Genomic DNA, 15,555 nt, shown 5'->3' with positions numbered 1-15,555 from the left:
GATAGGATGCACAAATTGGCTAGCAGACTAGTTTACAGAGGTCATTTTGTGATTCAACAATGAATGTAAAAAAACACAATAGTTATGAGCACCTGGCTGACACTGTTGACATGCAAGCACATAGCAGCTAAAAACTCTAAATAAATGTCCTGAAAGTCTAGACTTGGTTCAGTTATTAGACTCAATAAACGAAAGTAACTTTTATTTGCCATGCAATGAATTTAGAAATTACTTACAAGTGACTGGCACTAGATTCTGTAGGTTGGAATACTATTACTAAATGATTGTTTGGAGTTCATTGCGATTATTAACGTGGATCGTGATATTTCAGTGGCTCGTTGCTGGTTCCAGAAGTCAATATACCCTCTTTCCCACCGTGAAGATCCCGCCAAAGGGATACGTTGTAATTCAAAGTGATACATTGTAATTCAAAGTATGTGTCACGATCGTCGTAAGGAGTAGACCTAAGCGCAGCCTGGTTAGAATACATTCTTCTTTATTAATGAAGAACACTTAAACAAAAACAACAATTGACCGCTATGTAAACAATGTGCTAACGTGCAACATAACATAGACAATAACCCACGAAATGCCCAAAGAAGATGGCTGCCTAAATATGGTTCCCAATCAGAGACAACGATAAACACCTGCCTCTAATTGAAAACCAATCTAGGCAACCATAGACCTACATAAACACCTAGATGGAAACAACCCCATAAATCTACAAAACCCCTAGACAGTGAAAACACCCTAGATGAGACAAAACACACATACCACCCTCGTCACACCCTGACCTAACCAAAATATATAAAGAAAACAAAGAATACTCAGGTCAGGGCGTGACAGTATGACATTGTAATCAGCCATCGACAAACCTTGACATAAAATGAACGATGTATCCAAACACCAGTCTACTTTTATTTCAAAAGTTGTCACACACCTAGCCCTAGATCAGAAAACATACTAGGCATGCTATACAAAACATAACAATACAATACAATAACCTACAATACAATGCAACACAATACAATAAATAGGCTATCGACCTATATGGAAAAATAGAAGAATAGAAAAATACCCATCTGTTTCATTTGTGCCAAATAATTTGTAGGCCCTATTAAAGTTCATTTACACTGCTCATGACTGTAAAACAAATGTCTGTTCTTGTGCACATGCAGTCATGGTGCACACACCCCTTTCAGACCCATCCTCTTCTAGCTGAAATAGACACAGATACACTTTTGCTGTTCAGAGACTCAACCCTCTTCAACATGAACAAAGCTCTGGTCTGTGCTGTCTTCATCTTGCTGGTGCTTTCTGTGTTCACAGAGGCCATGGAGGGGAATCCTATAAACCCAAATGTCAAGGTAAGAACCAAAATATCAGTATTAGTAAACTATTAAGTAGAGATTAAACAAATTAATTGTAGAGTTTAGCAATTGTATGCATATCATCAATAGCACTAACTTGTGGTGATTAGTTTCCAGGTATTGTGTTAACATATAGGTAACAGCCGAAAGTGTTGTGAAATGTCTAAAATGGTCCCATGTCTTTTGTCTTTCAGGTGAATGCAACCAGCGCCCCAAACAAGGTATTCCCATTTTTTACAAATTGATTGAGCTAATCGGTGAATTGGAGATAGAGAGGGGAATTGTAAACTAAGAAAGTGTCTATAGGCCTACTCACCATAAGGGTTGTTCTTGAATTGCGGCGGTATTTGGGTGTGGCATTTTGGAGAAAAAAAGGAACTTAATTTTTCTAAAATTTTTTAAATTAAATGTATTGGGTACATCCTCCCATTTGTAAATGAACTAATATGGTAGCTTAATAATGACTTTTAATCATGTTTTGCTATTATGACAACATCGTGTCACCAGCAGGACTAGTTACACCAGTGACGGTAACTCCAATGGCAACATTTTGGTAATTGAGGATTTTCGAAAATGGAGGGCACAGATGCTCGAATCTAAGGTCATTAAACCTTTAAAAATAATTGGACGAAGTGTTTTTGATTCATAATTTTGCTCACAGTGTAATTTCCCTTCATTTAACATTTGTAACACCAATTACCCTATTTAGACACACAAAATGATCAATGGAATCCTCAAATGTATGAGACACTAAAACGGCATGATTAGCTAATAATTGTATTTAATATAGACCCTTCCAGTGCAACACTTTTCCACTAGAGGTCAGTGCAAGGTCCTTGTAAATCTTTGTAATGAGTGATTTTCAAGGGGGTTACACCAATGGGGATAAAACTTAGGGACACATATTATATTTGTAAAAATAAGAGTAATTGTAATAGCCTGTTTTGTTTTTATTGATAAGTACAATATACAGTTGATGTCAGAAGTTTACATAAACCTCAGCCAAATACATTTAAAATCCGTTTTTCACAATTCCTGACATTTAATCCTAGTAACAATTCCCCTGTCTTAGGCCAGTTAGGATCACCACTTTATTTTAAGAATGTGAAATGTCAGGATAATAGTAGAGAGAATTATTTATTTCAGCTTTTAATTCTTTCATCACCTTCCCATGGTTCAGAAGTAAACATACACTCAATTTGTGTTTGGTAGCATTGCCTTTAAATTGTTTAACTTGGGTCAAACATTTCAGGTAGCCTTCCACAAGCTTCCCACAATAAGTTGGGTAAATTCTGGCCCATTCCTCCTGACAGAGCTGTTGTAACTGAGTCAGGTTTGTAGGTCTCCTTGCTCGCACATGCTTTTTCAGTTCTGCTCATAAATATTCTATGGGATTGAGGTCAGTGCTTTGTGATGGCCACTCCAATACCTTGACTTTGTTGTCTTTAAGCCATTTTGCCACAACTATGGAAGTATGCTTGGGGTCATTGTTCATTTGGAAGAACTATTTGCGACCAAGCTTTAACTTCCTGACTGATGTCTTGAGCTTCAATATATCCACATAATTTCCATCCTCATGATGCCATCTACTTTGTGAAGTCCACCAGTCCCTCCTGCAGCAAAGCACCCCAGCAACATGATGCTGCCACCCCCGTGCTTCACGGTTGGGATGGTGTTCTTCGGCTTGCAAGCCTCCCCCTTTTTCCTCCGAACATAACAATGGTCATTATGGCCAAACGGTTCGATTTTTGTTTCATCAGACCAGAGGACATTTCTCCAAAAAGTACGATCTTTGTCCCCATGTGCAGTTGCAAACCGTAGTCTGGAGTTTTTATTGTGGTTTTGGAGCAGTGACTTCTTCCTTGCTGAGCGGCCTATCAGGTTGTTTTACTGTGGAGAAAGATACTTTTGTACCTGTTTCCTCCAGCACTTTTGCTGTTGTTCTGGGATTGATTTGCACTTTTCGCACCAAAGTACGTTCATCTCTAGGAGACAGGACGCGTGTCCTTCCTGAGCGGTATGATGGCAGCGTGGTCCCATAGTGTTTATACTTGCGTACTATTGTTTGTACAGATGAACGTGGTACCTTCAGGCATTTGGAAATCGCTCCCAAGGATGAATCAGACTTGTGGTCTACAATTTTGTTCTGAGGTCTTGGCTGATTTCTTTTGATTTTCCCATGATGTCAAGCAAAGAGGCACTGAGTTTGAAGGTAGGCCTTGAAATACATCCACAGGTACACCTCCAATTGACTCAAATTATGCTAATTAGTCTATCAGAAGCTTCTAAAGCCATGATATCATTTTCTGGAATTTTCCAAGCTGTTTAAAGGCACAGTCAACTTAGTGTATGTAAACTTCTGACCCACTGGAATTGTGATACAGTGAATTATAAGTGAAATAATCTGTCTGTAAACAATTGTTGTAAAAATGACTTGTGTCATGCACAAAGTAGATGTCCTAACCGACTTGCGAAAACTATAGTTTGTTAACAAGAAATGTGTGGAGTGGTTGAAAAACGAGTTAATGACTCCTAAGTGTATGTAAACTTCCGACTTCAACTGTATGTAATGCTTTAGTTAACTTTATAGAATTTAAAAAATTATACATAGATTGATAGCTTTAAATCCCCCAAAATATGTCACTATAACTGTACTTTAAACAATGCATAAACATAACGTTTTGCATTATAAAGCACTTGCAGTATGTTTTATGACTGATAAACAGTCCAATTTAAACAGATAACATGTGTAATGTGTAACTATTTGTCATTTTGAAGTGTTTTTTTTGGGGGGGGTTGGGTTCCAGGTAGAATCTTATCACCAAAGGGTTATTATAAGGTTATACCATGGTTTGTTGGGTAAGTTGGGTTCCACATTGGTTCTACATCGGTTCTACATGGAGTCAAAAAGGGTTCTCATACAGGGACAGCGGAATAACCTTTTATGATTCTAGATAACCCCTTTTCTAGGAGTGTAGAAATTCAGTTCCTTCTCTCTCTCTCTCTCTCTCTCTCTGTCTCTCTCTCTCTCTCTCTCTCTCTCTCTCTCTCTCTCTCTCTCTCTCTCTCTCTCTCTCTCTCTCTCTCTCTCTCTCTCTCTCTCTCTCTCTCTCTCTCTCTCTCTCTCTCTCTCTCTCTCTCTGTAGGCATCCGGGGTAAGCACCTTGACACTTCCGTTTTTGCTGCAGTTGGGGCTGATGGTTGCACCTGCCTTACTTCAAACTCTGCTGTAGCACTTGCTATGCTCTCCTTCCACAAGACTCTGCAGAACTTCTGCAAGAACGGGGGCAACAACATAACAATAGCTTCAATGACTAGGCCTACTATATTTACCGGTACTGTAGACCCTAGCTGACCCGTTTCCATGATTGAACACCGTGAAATTCTTAACCCAAATGATCTTGTAATAACCATACAGATACAGAAATAAATGTGTGTATCTACACTCTTCTTGATATGTTATTTCTCTGTCTGATAGATGGAGCCATGTGCAGACTATGCCTATGACCTATTGTTGGCTAGGGATAGGCTAGGCCTTGAAAAAAATTATGAAACGTTGATAGTGCTGGAAAACTCACAGCAGGACATAGAAGAGACAAATGAAAAGCAAGCTTTACTTGGCTCATCGCACTCTAGTGACTCCTTGCACCGGGCCGTGCGCCTGCAGGCTGACTTCGGTTTTCAGTTGAACAGTGTTTCCTCCGTCACATTCTTCTGGGTTTAGCAGGCGGGTGTTAAGGAGCGTGGTTTGTCTGGTCATGTTTCGGGAGGACGCGTGACTTGACCTTCGCCTCTCCCGAGCCCGTTGGGGAGTTGCAGCGCTGAGACAATATCGTAATTGGATATGACGAAATTGGGGAGAAAAATAAGTCAAATGTAACAAATCACATACTAATAAGTTATATGGCCTCAATCTGTGTGAAATAATATGATTTTTGAATAACTAGCCCTTCCTCTGTCCCCCATACATACAACATCTATAAGGTCCCTCAGTCAAGTATTGAATTTCAAGCACATATTCAACTAAAAAGACCAGAGGGCTTTTCGAAAGCCTCATAAAGAAGAGCAGTGATTGGTAGATGTGTAACAATAACAAATCAGACATGAAATATATCTTTAAGCACGGTCCAGTTAATAATTATGCTGTGGATGATGCATTAAACTACTTAGACACATCAAAGATGCAGTCGACCTTCTGAACTGAGCTGCAGGACAGGAAATGAACTGAGTTCAATGGCTGTGATGGTAAAAAAAAACGAGGATGGATCAACAGCATTTTATTAACCTAATTGACAGAGTGAAAAGAATAATACAAATATACAGACAAAAATATTCCAAAACATGCATACAGTATGTATGCAACAAGACACTGAAGTAATGTGAAGTAAAGTGAAAAGAACAATGGGCATATATGGCACAATACAGGTGTGCAAAGCTCTTATGAGACTTACCCAAGAAGACTCACAGCTGTAATCGCTGCCAAAGGTGAGTCCAACATGTATTGACTCAGAGGGTGAATACTTATCTAATCAAGGTATAGTAGTGTTTTATTTTTCATTAATCTTAAAAAATGTAACACATTTTTCTTCCACTTGGATATTATAGAGTATTTCATGTAGATAGTTGCCAAAAGGGACAATTAGTCTAATTCTTTTTTAATCCTACTTTGTAAAACAATAAAATGTGAAGAAATCCAAGGGGATTGTAGACTTTTATAGGCACTGTACACAGACTAGACATACAGTGGGGCAAAAAAGCATTTAGTCAGCCACCAATTGTGCAAGTTCTCCCACTTAAAAAGATGAGAGAGGCCTGTAATTTTCATCATAGGTACACTTCAACTATGACAGACAAAATTAGAAACAAAATCCAGAAAATCACATTGTAGGATTTTTAATGAATTTATTTGCAAATTATGGTTATTTGCAAATTATGGTGGAAAACAAGTATTTGGTCAATAACAAAAGTTTATCTCAATACTTTGTTATATACCCTTTGTTGGCAATGACAGAGGTCAAATGTTTTCTGTAAGTCTTCACAAGGTTTTCACAAACTGTTGCTGGTATTTTGTCCCATTCCTCCATGCAGATCTCCTCTAGAGCAGTGATGTTTTGGGGCTGTTGCTGGGCAACACGGACTTTCAACTCCCTCCAATGATTCTCTATGGGGTTGAGATCTCGAGACTGGCTAGGCCACTCCAGAACCTTGAAATGCTTCTTACGAAGCCACTCCTTCATTGCCCGGGCGGTGTGTTTGGGGATCATTGTCATGCTGTAAGACCCAGCCATGTTTCATCTTCAATGCCCTTGCTGATGGAAGGAGGTTTTCACTCAAAATCTCACCATACATGGCCCCATTCATTCTTATCCTTTACACGGATCAGTCGTCCTGGTCCCTTTGCAGAAAAACAGCCCCAAAGCCTGATGTTTCCACCCCCATACTTCACAGTAGGTATGGTGTTCTTTGGATGCAACTCAGCATTCTTTGTCCTCCAAACACGACAAGTTGAGTTTACCAAAAAGTAATATTTTGGTTTCATCTGACCATATGACATTCTCCCAATCTTCTTCTGGATCATCCAAATGCTCTATAGCAAACTTCAGACGGGCCTGGACATGTACTGGCTTAAGCAGGGGGACACGTCTGGCACTGCAGGATTTGAGTCCCTGGCGGCGTGGTGTGTTACTGATGGTAGGCTTTGTTACTTTGGTCCCAGCTCTCTGCAGGTCATTCGCTAGGTTCCCCCGTGTGGTTCTGGGATTTTTGCTCATCGTTCTTGTGATCATTTTGACCCCACGGGGTGAGATCTTGCGTGGAGCCCCAGATCGAGGGAGATTATCAGTGGTCTTGTATGTCTTTCATTTCCTAATAATTGCTCCCACAGTTGATTTCTTCAAACCAACCTGCTTACCTATTGCAGATTCAGTCTTCCCAGCCTGGTGCAGGTCTACAATTTTGTTTCTGGTGTCCTTTGACAGCTCTTTGGTCTTGGCCATAGTGGAGTTTGGAGTGTGACTGTTTGAGGTTGTGGACAAGTGTCTTTTATACTGATAACAAGTTCAAACAGGTGCCATTAATACAGGTAATGAGTGGAGGACAGAGGAGCCTTTTAAAGAAGAAGTTACAGGTCTGTGAGAGCCAGAAATCTTGCTTGTTTTTAGGTGACCAAATACTTGTTTTCCACCATAATTTGCAAATAAATTCATTAAAAATCCTACAATGTAATTTTCTGGATTTTTTTCTCATTTTGTCTGTAAAAGTTTGTGAGTGTTTTTGGTGACAAGCCAAATTTCGTCAGCCTCCTGAGGTTGAAGAGGCGCTGTTGTGCCTTCTTCACCAGCTGTCTGTGTGGGTGGACCATTTCAGTTTGTCAGTGATGTGTATGCCAAGGAAATCATGTTTACTATGGAAGTTATAACAACTAATTATAACAAATGGTGCATATTAGTGTTATGATTGAGCACTTATTTGTTATTGAATTAAATGGCTATTTAAATGTTTTATCTCACAAACTGAAATATTGAAGACCAAGTCCCATTCTCATACACTGAATATAAATGATGATTAAGTTATAACACCAAACACTGTTAGGCTAGAAAAAAAGGCACACATTGGTACAGAAATTAAATCAGTCACTGGAGGGGAGAAGTGAACGAGGGTAGAAATGAGTGAGCCCATTTATTTGAATGAAACGCTGCCTTGGTATTTGGATTTAGTAAATTAAGTTCCTCTCCATTCCACCTGGTGTCACTGTAAATCAGAGCAATGTCTGTAACCATCCGGCAGACCAGAGAAGATAATAAAGCGCCTGTGCTTGTTTCAGATCTACTACATTGCAGTCGGACTGCGCATAATCACTGATCTACAGAAATCCTCTTGGGTAAAACAACTACTCATTATGTGATGAAGATTAGCGTATCTGCACAGATCCTTGCTCAAATGTATCCCCTCAAACAGGCTATCTACCAGAGGTGGGACCATGTCATTACAAGTCACAAGTAAGTCTTAAGTCTTAGCACTCAAGTCCCAAGTCAAGACAGGCAAGTCCAAGTCAAGTCTCAAGTCAAGACTGTCAAGTATCAAGTCAAGTCTCAAGTCCTAAACTTTGAGTTTCGAGTCCTAAACAAGTCATAATGTGCTCTTCACCAAATGTAATACCATTTCATATTTTTAACAAGAGTAACGCAAATCATGGATGCTTTTAAGAATATCTAAATATTTATTACTTTCCAAATAAACTTTATATTTCCATGGAAATACATGGGTAGCCATGAGAAAGAATACAGGCTCCAGACATCACAAGCCAGCTAAAAGAAACTCATGAAACAAGATACACACACTCATAAACACACAACCTCGTGTGATGGATAGCTGTCGGCTATATTAGCCATGACTTACCATTCTTTGTGCAGCTTCAAATGTCGAACGAAGTTGGAAATTGTTGCGCCTCCATCTGTAACTTTCTTCCCGCATGTTTTGCAAGTTGCAATCCGTTTTTTGAAGATACAACATTGTCTTTATATCTGAAAATAATAATTTGGGGTATCATCTTTCTAAGGGCTCCATCTGAATTCACCCGCCGACGTTCCTCTGCACTGCCATGCCCAATTTGATTGGCCGCTGTCCAATTCAAACTGTAATCTGTTAAATGAAGAGTTGATGCACTGCACACTTTAATGCGCTGCACACTTAATATTTGGTCAAGGGGAGGGTATCAAGTCAGGTCGAGTCAAAAGGCTCAAGTCCAAGTCAAGTCACGAGTCGTTGGTGTTAAAGTCAAAGTCGAGTTGCAAGTCATCATATTTGTGACTTGAGTCTGACTCGAGTCCAAGTCATGTGACTCGAGTCCACACCTCTGCTATCTACCATTGCTGCCATCAGCGATGAGACACGTCTATGGAAACAATTGACTGTACAGAGAAACAGAAAACTAGTGAACCACGGTAGAAACACTCAAAAAACAGACGTTGCATGACCCACAGGCCTAGTGAAACATTGTACACAGAATAATCTGGAACAGTTGTTGGTGCTTGTAGAATACGGGTTTCAGATGGGGGAGGCGAGAAAGCTCCAGAAGAAACTGAGACGGATTGAGCATCTGGAGATCGACATTTCACAATCTCTCACTCCAGAAGAAAGAGTTAAGGCACAGAACACGACTTCACTTCTCATCTTCATCCGTAGTTTTAATACCAGTCGTGCCGCGAGCGCACCGGTGCTTATTCCACAATCCTGAATAGATTTCCCTTGGTACTAATACTCCCGGATATGACTGTACTCGCTCCCACGAGAGATCTTGATGTAGCACCTTAATCCCCCAATACCATCTTTGCAGGTTACATTTGACATTATTACACTCTCGATCGTGAGTGGGTTCAATTGAGGCCCCTCTCAAACACTGCAACCTAGCTGGAGCACATCAAGACTGAACAGCTGATCATTAAATCATTTCACACAAGTGAGATAGAGAATTGGCTCGCTTGATCATAATCTTGAGAAATATAGTGGTAAACAACTTGCGTTCTCATTAGGTTTTGGCCAAGTTTTAGATGTGGTTTTAGATCAACCTCATCTACACAGGCACTAATTTAATATACCAGATGTAAGCATAACACGATACCCTTCTCTTGTGTCGAAATGACTTTCTAATTTTGATTGAGTGTCATTGTCATAGGGGCTTTGGGTTTATAAACCCTGTATTGCTGAAGCTATGAGAGGCTTTGAAACCACCGGTCGGCCATCTTGGCACTCCCTAGCAGGAGGCCTCCATAGATATGAATGGAATTCTACAGTGTTTCAATGAAATATTTCTAGGACAAAGTGACATGTATTTAAGTATTTTTGTTGTTGTAGTGGGGACAGTAACATTAGTACTCGCAAAAAAATATACTTTGTAGATCTTTCATTCGTATTTTTGATGTTTCGCTCACATAATATAATTTCAAAGTATACATTAAGGTGTCTGTAATATAATAATTGTGTCAAAAACGAATGTAAACATGAATAAATACATTTCTGTAGCTTCCAAAATATACTTTTACAATTGAGGAGTGCCAAGATGGCTGCGCGGTGGCTGCAACACAGCGCCCCCTGTCAGTCATTCAGGGTTTATACTAATCGTTGGGGGGGCACATATCAATAGTCTACAGTGGATATTTTGTCTTATTTCCTTCATCAACTCTGATCTGGAAAGACATAGGATCGGTGACAGTACTATAACGGATGGATGTCTAAGGATGTCTTTTATCAGTCCATCTCTTCTCAGATCCGTCCGGATGAAGGAGGGGCGAGGTTAGACTATTGCGACGTACCCAGGGAGATTTCTACGGTCATTTCATGTTATTATTAACCTAAATGATGTTCAAACAAATCTAAGCCCACCCTCCCCCTCCCCCATCTTCAGGTCTTCAGGAAGGCGGAGCTTCGCACCAGATTGGCTGAACTTCTGCTGCAGCTTTCTGGCCCCCAGCAAACTCCGGGGATTGTGGGAGAAGGAAAACATGAGGAGATGAAAAAGTGTAAGGAAAGAGAGGGAGGGAGAGATAGAGGGCGATAGGGGAGATTAGCATCCCTGTTCACAAACTGTAACATTCACTTTGATGCTTTGATCTGGCTTGAGTCTTGCCGACATAGGTCAAAGTCTTTCTTTCAAGGCATCCTGATGTAGAGTAGTAGAGGGGATAGTAAGTCATGTAGCCATCACTTAGGGATTCCTTCCACACAGTCACGACTGGGCACACTCTCCCAGGGCTTTGGAATATCAAGGGAATACCAGGGGAAATTTCATTATCACAAAGTAGTATGAAGACAAATGTATATTTATGCACTCTGAGATTATACTTGTAATGAAAAGTGCTATAGAAATGTAATAAAGGATTATCATTGTTTGTAAGCTTGCTTGTGTGTCTATGGTTTAGCCTATGCACTGTCCTATGTGTCTGTGATGTTTTCCTGAATGTGACTGCACTGTCAATTCACTCTAGGTATTTGGTGTGTCTTTTGTTGTTGCTCGGGCACAGTCGAGCCACCTCTGAGGCTCTTCCATAGCACAGTCCCTCTCCTACCAAGATCCCCAAAATCCCCAAGGGAGAAGCAGAGCCGACAGGCCGACAGAAGAAGACTGACAGTCAGAAGGATACGGTAACGAGGGGAGAGACAGGAAGAAGGGAGGAGATGGGAGGACGGAGAGAGACAGGAGCAGGGGGAGAGCAGTCAGAGCTCCTGTCTAGCTGTGACCGACACAAGCCCCAAGGAAAACCAGGAAGGTGGGATTATCTTTAAACTAGGGTTTGTTAGATAATGTAGACACATTCTCATACTCATTGGTATCTCACAAATGTACTGTGATTGAAGGAAAGGAAATATGGAAACAACTTGGTAGGCTTCCAGAAATCATATCACAAATAGTTTCAATCTGTCCTTCCCACTTGGGTTGTGTTCATTAGGGTCCATTGTGGGCACACTGTAGCAAAACGCTTCACAACGACAAACCAAAACAACCATTTCATAAGTTCAGATCGTACCTACCTGTTTCAGTTTTCCTCTGCTTCGTGCCTACTGAACACAAGCCTGATCTGTTTGTCTCTTAAAAACATAATTAGTTGCACTCTCTAGAGCTGACAAATACGTGTACAGTAACTATTGATCAACTAAGGTTAGAGAAGTGATGAGTCAACCATGGCTGTTTTAGTCTCTCCCAATGTCCATTATCAGGCCGGAATTCACAAAGTGTCTCAGAATAGGAGTGTTGATCTAGGATTAGTTTAGCCTTTTAGGTCATACTGAATAAGATTGTATAGACAGATCCTAGATCAGCACCTACTCTAGATGCTTTGTGGGTACTTGCCCAGGTCCCTCCCTGTCTTATTCTTTATGATCTTATTATTATAAAAACATTTTATTTAACTAGGCAAGTCAGTTAAAGAACAAATTCTTATTTACAATGACGCCTACACCGTCCAAACCCGGATGATGGTGGACCAATTGTGTGCCGCCCTATGGGACGCACAATCATGGCCGGATGTGATACAGCCTGGATTTGAACCAGGGACTGTAGTGACGCCTCTTGGACTAAGATGCAGTGCCTAGGATCAAGAGAGACACTCAAGTGTTTTAGTACTATATCTCTTGACACATTGATGAAAATAATCATGGACTCTAAACCTTCAAGCTGCATACTGGACCCTATTCCAACTAAACTACTGAAAGAGCTGCTTCCTGTGCTTGGCCCTCCTATGTTGAACATAATAAACGGCTCTCTATCCACCGGATGTGTACCAAACTCACTAAAAGTGGCAGTAATGAAGCCTCTCTTGAAAAAGCCAAACCTTGACCCAGAAAATATAAAAAACTATCGGCCTATATCGAATCTTCCATTCCTCTCAAAAATGTTAGAAAAGGCTGTTGTGCAGCAACTCACTGCCTTCCTGAAGACAAACAATGTATACGAAATGCTTCAGTCTGGCTTCAGACCCCATCATAGCAGTGAGACTGCACTTGTGAAGGTGGTAAATTACCTTTTAATGGCATCAGACCGAGGCTTTGCATCTGTCCTCGTGCTCCTAGACCTTAGTGCTGCTTTTGATACCATCGATCACCACATTCTTTTGGAGAGATTGGAACCCAAATTGGTCTACACAAACAAGTTCTGGCCTGGTTTAGATCTTATCTGTATGAAAGATATCAGTTTGTCTCTGTGAATGGTTTGTCCTCTGACAAATCAACTGTAAATGTAAGTGTTCCTCAAGGTTCCGTTTTAGGACCACTATTGTTTTCACTATATATTTTACCTCTTGGGGATGTCTTTCGAAAACATAATGTTAACTTTCACTGCTATGCGGATGACACACAGCTGTACATTTCAATGAAACATGATGAAGCCCCAAAATTGCCCTCGCTAGAAGTCTGTGTTTCAGACATAAGGAAGTGGATGGCTGCAAACTTTCTACTTTTAAACTCGGACAAAACAGAGATGCTTGTTCTAGGTCCCAAGAAACAAAGAGATATTCTGTTGAATCTGACAATTAATCTTCATGGTTGTACAGTCGTCTCAAATAAAACTGTGAAGTACCTCGGCGTTACTCTGGACCCTGATCTCTCTTTTGACAGACATATCAAGACTGTTTCAAGGACAGCTTTTTTCCATCTACGTAACATTGCAAAAATCTGAAACTTTCTGTCCAAAAATGATGCAGAAAAATTAATCCATGCTTTTGTTACTTCTAGGTTAGACTACTGCAATGCTCTACTTTCCGGCTACCCGGATAAAGCACTAAGTAAACTTCAGTGAGTGCTAAATACGGCTGCTAGAATCCTGACTAGAACCAAAAAATTTGATCATATTACTCCAGTGCTAGCCTCCCTACACTGGCTTCCTGTCAAGGCAAGGGCTGATTTCAAGGTTTTACTGCTAACCTACAAAGCATTACATGGGCTTGCTCCTACCTATCTCTCTGATTTGGTCCTGCCGTACATACCTACACGTACGCTACGGTCACAAGACGCAGGCCTCCTAATTGTCCCTAGAATTTCTAAGCAAACAGCTGGAGGCAGGGCTTTCTCCCAAAGAGCTCAATTTTTATGGAATGGTCTGCCTACCCATGTGAGAGACACAAACTCGGTCTCAACCTTTAAGTCTTTACTGAAGACTCTCTGAAGATCTCTTCAGTGGGTCATATAATTGAGTGTAGTCTGGCCCAGGAGTGTGAAGGTGAACGGAAAGGCTCTGGAGCAACGAACCGCCCTTGCTGTCTCTGCCTGGCCGGTTCCCCTCTTTCCACTGGGATTTTCTGCCTCTAACCCTATTACAGGGGCTGAGTCACTGGCTTACTGGTGCTCTTTCATGCCGTCCCTAGGAGGGGTGCGTCACTTGAGTGGGTCGAGTCACTGATGTGATCTTCCTGTCTGGGTTGGCGCCCCCCCTTGGGTTGTGCCGTGGCGGAGATCTTTGTGGGCTATACTCGGCCTTGTCTCAGGATGGTAATTTGGTGGTTGAAGATATCCCTCTAGTGGTGTGGGGGCTGTGCTTTGCAAAGTGGGTTTAGTTATATCCTTCCTGTTTGGCCCTGTCCGGGGGTATCATCGGATGGGGCCACAGTGTCTCCTGTCTCAGCCTCCAGTATTTAGGATGCAGTAGTTTATGTGTCGGGGGGCTAGGGTCAGTTTGTTATATCTGGAGTACTTCTCCTGTCTTATCCGGTGTCCTGTGTGAATTTAAGTATGCTCTCTCTAATTCTCTCTTTCTCTCTTTCTTTCTCTCTCTCGGAGGACCTGAGCCCTAGGACCATGCCTCAGGACTACCTGGCATGATGACTCCTTGCTGCCCCCAGTCCACCTGGCCGTGCTGCTGCTCCAGTTTCAACTGTTCTGCCTGTGATTATTATTGTTTGACCATGCTGGTCATTTATGAACATTTGAACATCTTGGCCATGTTCTGTTATAATCTCCACCCGGCACAGCCAGAAGAGGACTGGCCACCCCTCATAGCCTGGTTCCTCTCTAGGTTTCTTCCTAGGTTTTGGCCTTTCTAGGGAGTTTTTCCTAGCCACCGTGCTTCTACACCGGCATTGCTTGCTGTTAGGGGTTTTAGGCTGGGTTTCGGAACAGCACTTTGAGATATCAGCTGATGTATGAAGGGCTATGTAAATACATTTGATTTGATTTGCCTTAGGCCGCTGCACCACTCAGGAGCCCCCTTAAAGGCAAAACGGATCCTAGATCAGTGTCTATTTTGACTTCATTCCCTCATAATGCCACCGCCTTTACGTGTGATGAATCGATGAAGAAGGTTGATGCAACCTGTCGGGTCCAAGTGGAACACCATCTTTGTTATTCTTTCTGATAGATATAACACCATTCTCCATGCACTGTAATTTACAAATTGATAAGAGCTAGGTAAAGAAATAGGTAAAGTAAGCCGCTAAGATAAGGGGATTGTAAATATTACTGACAATTGTTTCAGATCTATTTTAACTTATGATCGCTGGAGACAAATGTGAAACCAGTCATATGGCAGCAAACTAAAGCATATCATCATATCAACTTTCCCACAGTGATGTTTATAAAATGTGAGCCTTGTAACTTGCAAGAATGAAATTTGGAGACACAAACTATAGGCTTCTGTAGCAATGCGCAAATGAGTGTACAGCGCCAAACCTAGAGAGCTGATTTATGATTTCTAGAATGT

General features: G+C 41.2%; 2 long non-coding RNA genes across 2 annotated transcripts in view; both read left to right on the top strand.

Moving 5' to 3' along the window:
• Positions 1-14,715, top strand: part of LOC149984548 (uncharacterized) — a 257,558-nt gene extending 242,843 nt beyond the window's left edge. Inside the window, exon 3 of the long non-coding RNA XR_016494629.1 lies at positions 14,637-14,715. This is a non-coding gene — a long non-coding RNA (uncharacterized LOC149984548). The remainder of the gene's footprint in view (positions 1-14,636) is intronic.
• LOC149984549 (uncharacterized) lies at positions 1,175-4,815 on the top strand. The gene is made up of 3 exons (XR_016494628.1): positions 1,175-1,367; positions 1,565-1,591; positions 4,517-4,815. It is a non-coding gene; the product is annotated as an uncharacterized LOC149984549 (long non-coding RNA).
• Positions 14,716-15,555: the final 840 nt, after the last annotated feature.

Source organism: Oncorhynchus mykiss, chromosome 3, assembly GCF_057628025.1.
Source record: "Oncorhynchus mykiss isolate SJ-2025 chromosome 3, ASM5762802v1, whole genome shotgun sequence".
Classification (NCBI taxonomy): Eukaryota; Metazoa; Chordata; class Actinopteri; order Salmoniformes; family Salmonidae; genus Oncorhynchus; species Oncorhynchus mykiss.
Note: the sequence above shows the minus strand (reverse complement) of the source record. Positions and strands in the feature narration are given on the sequence as shown.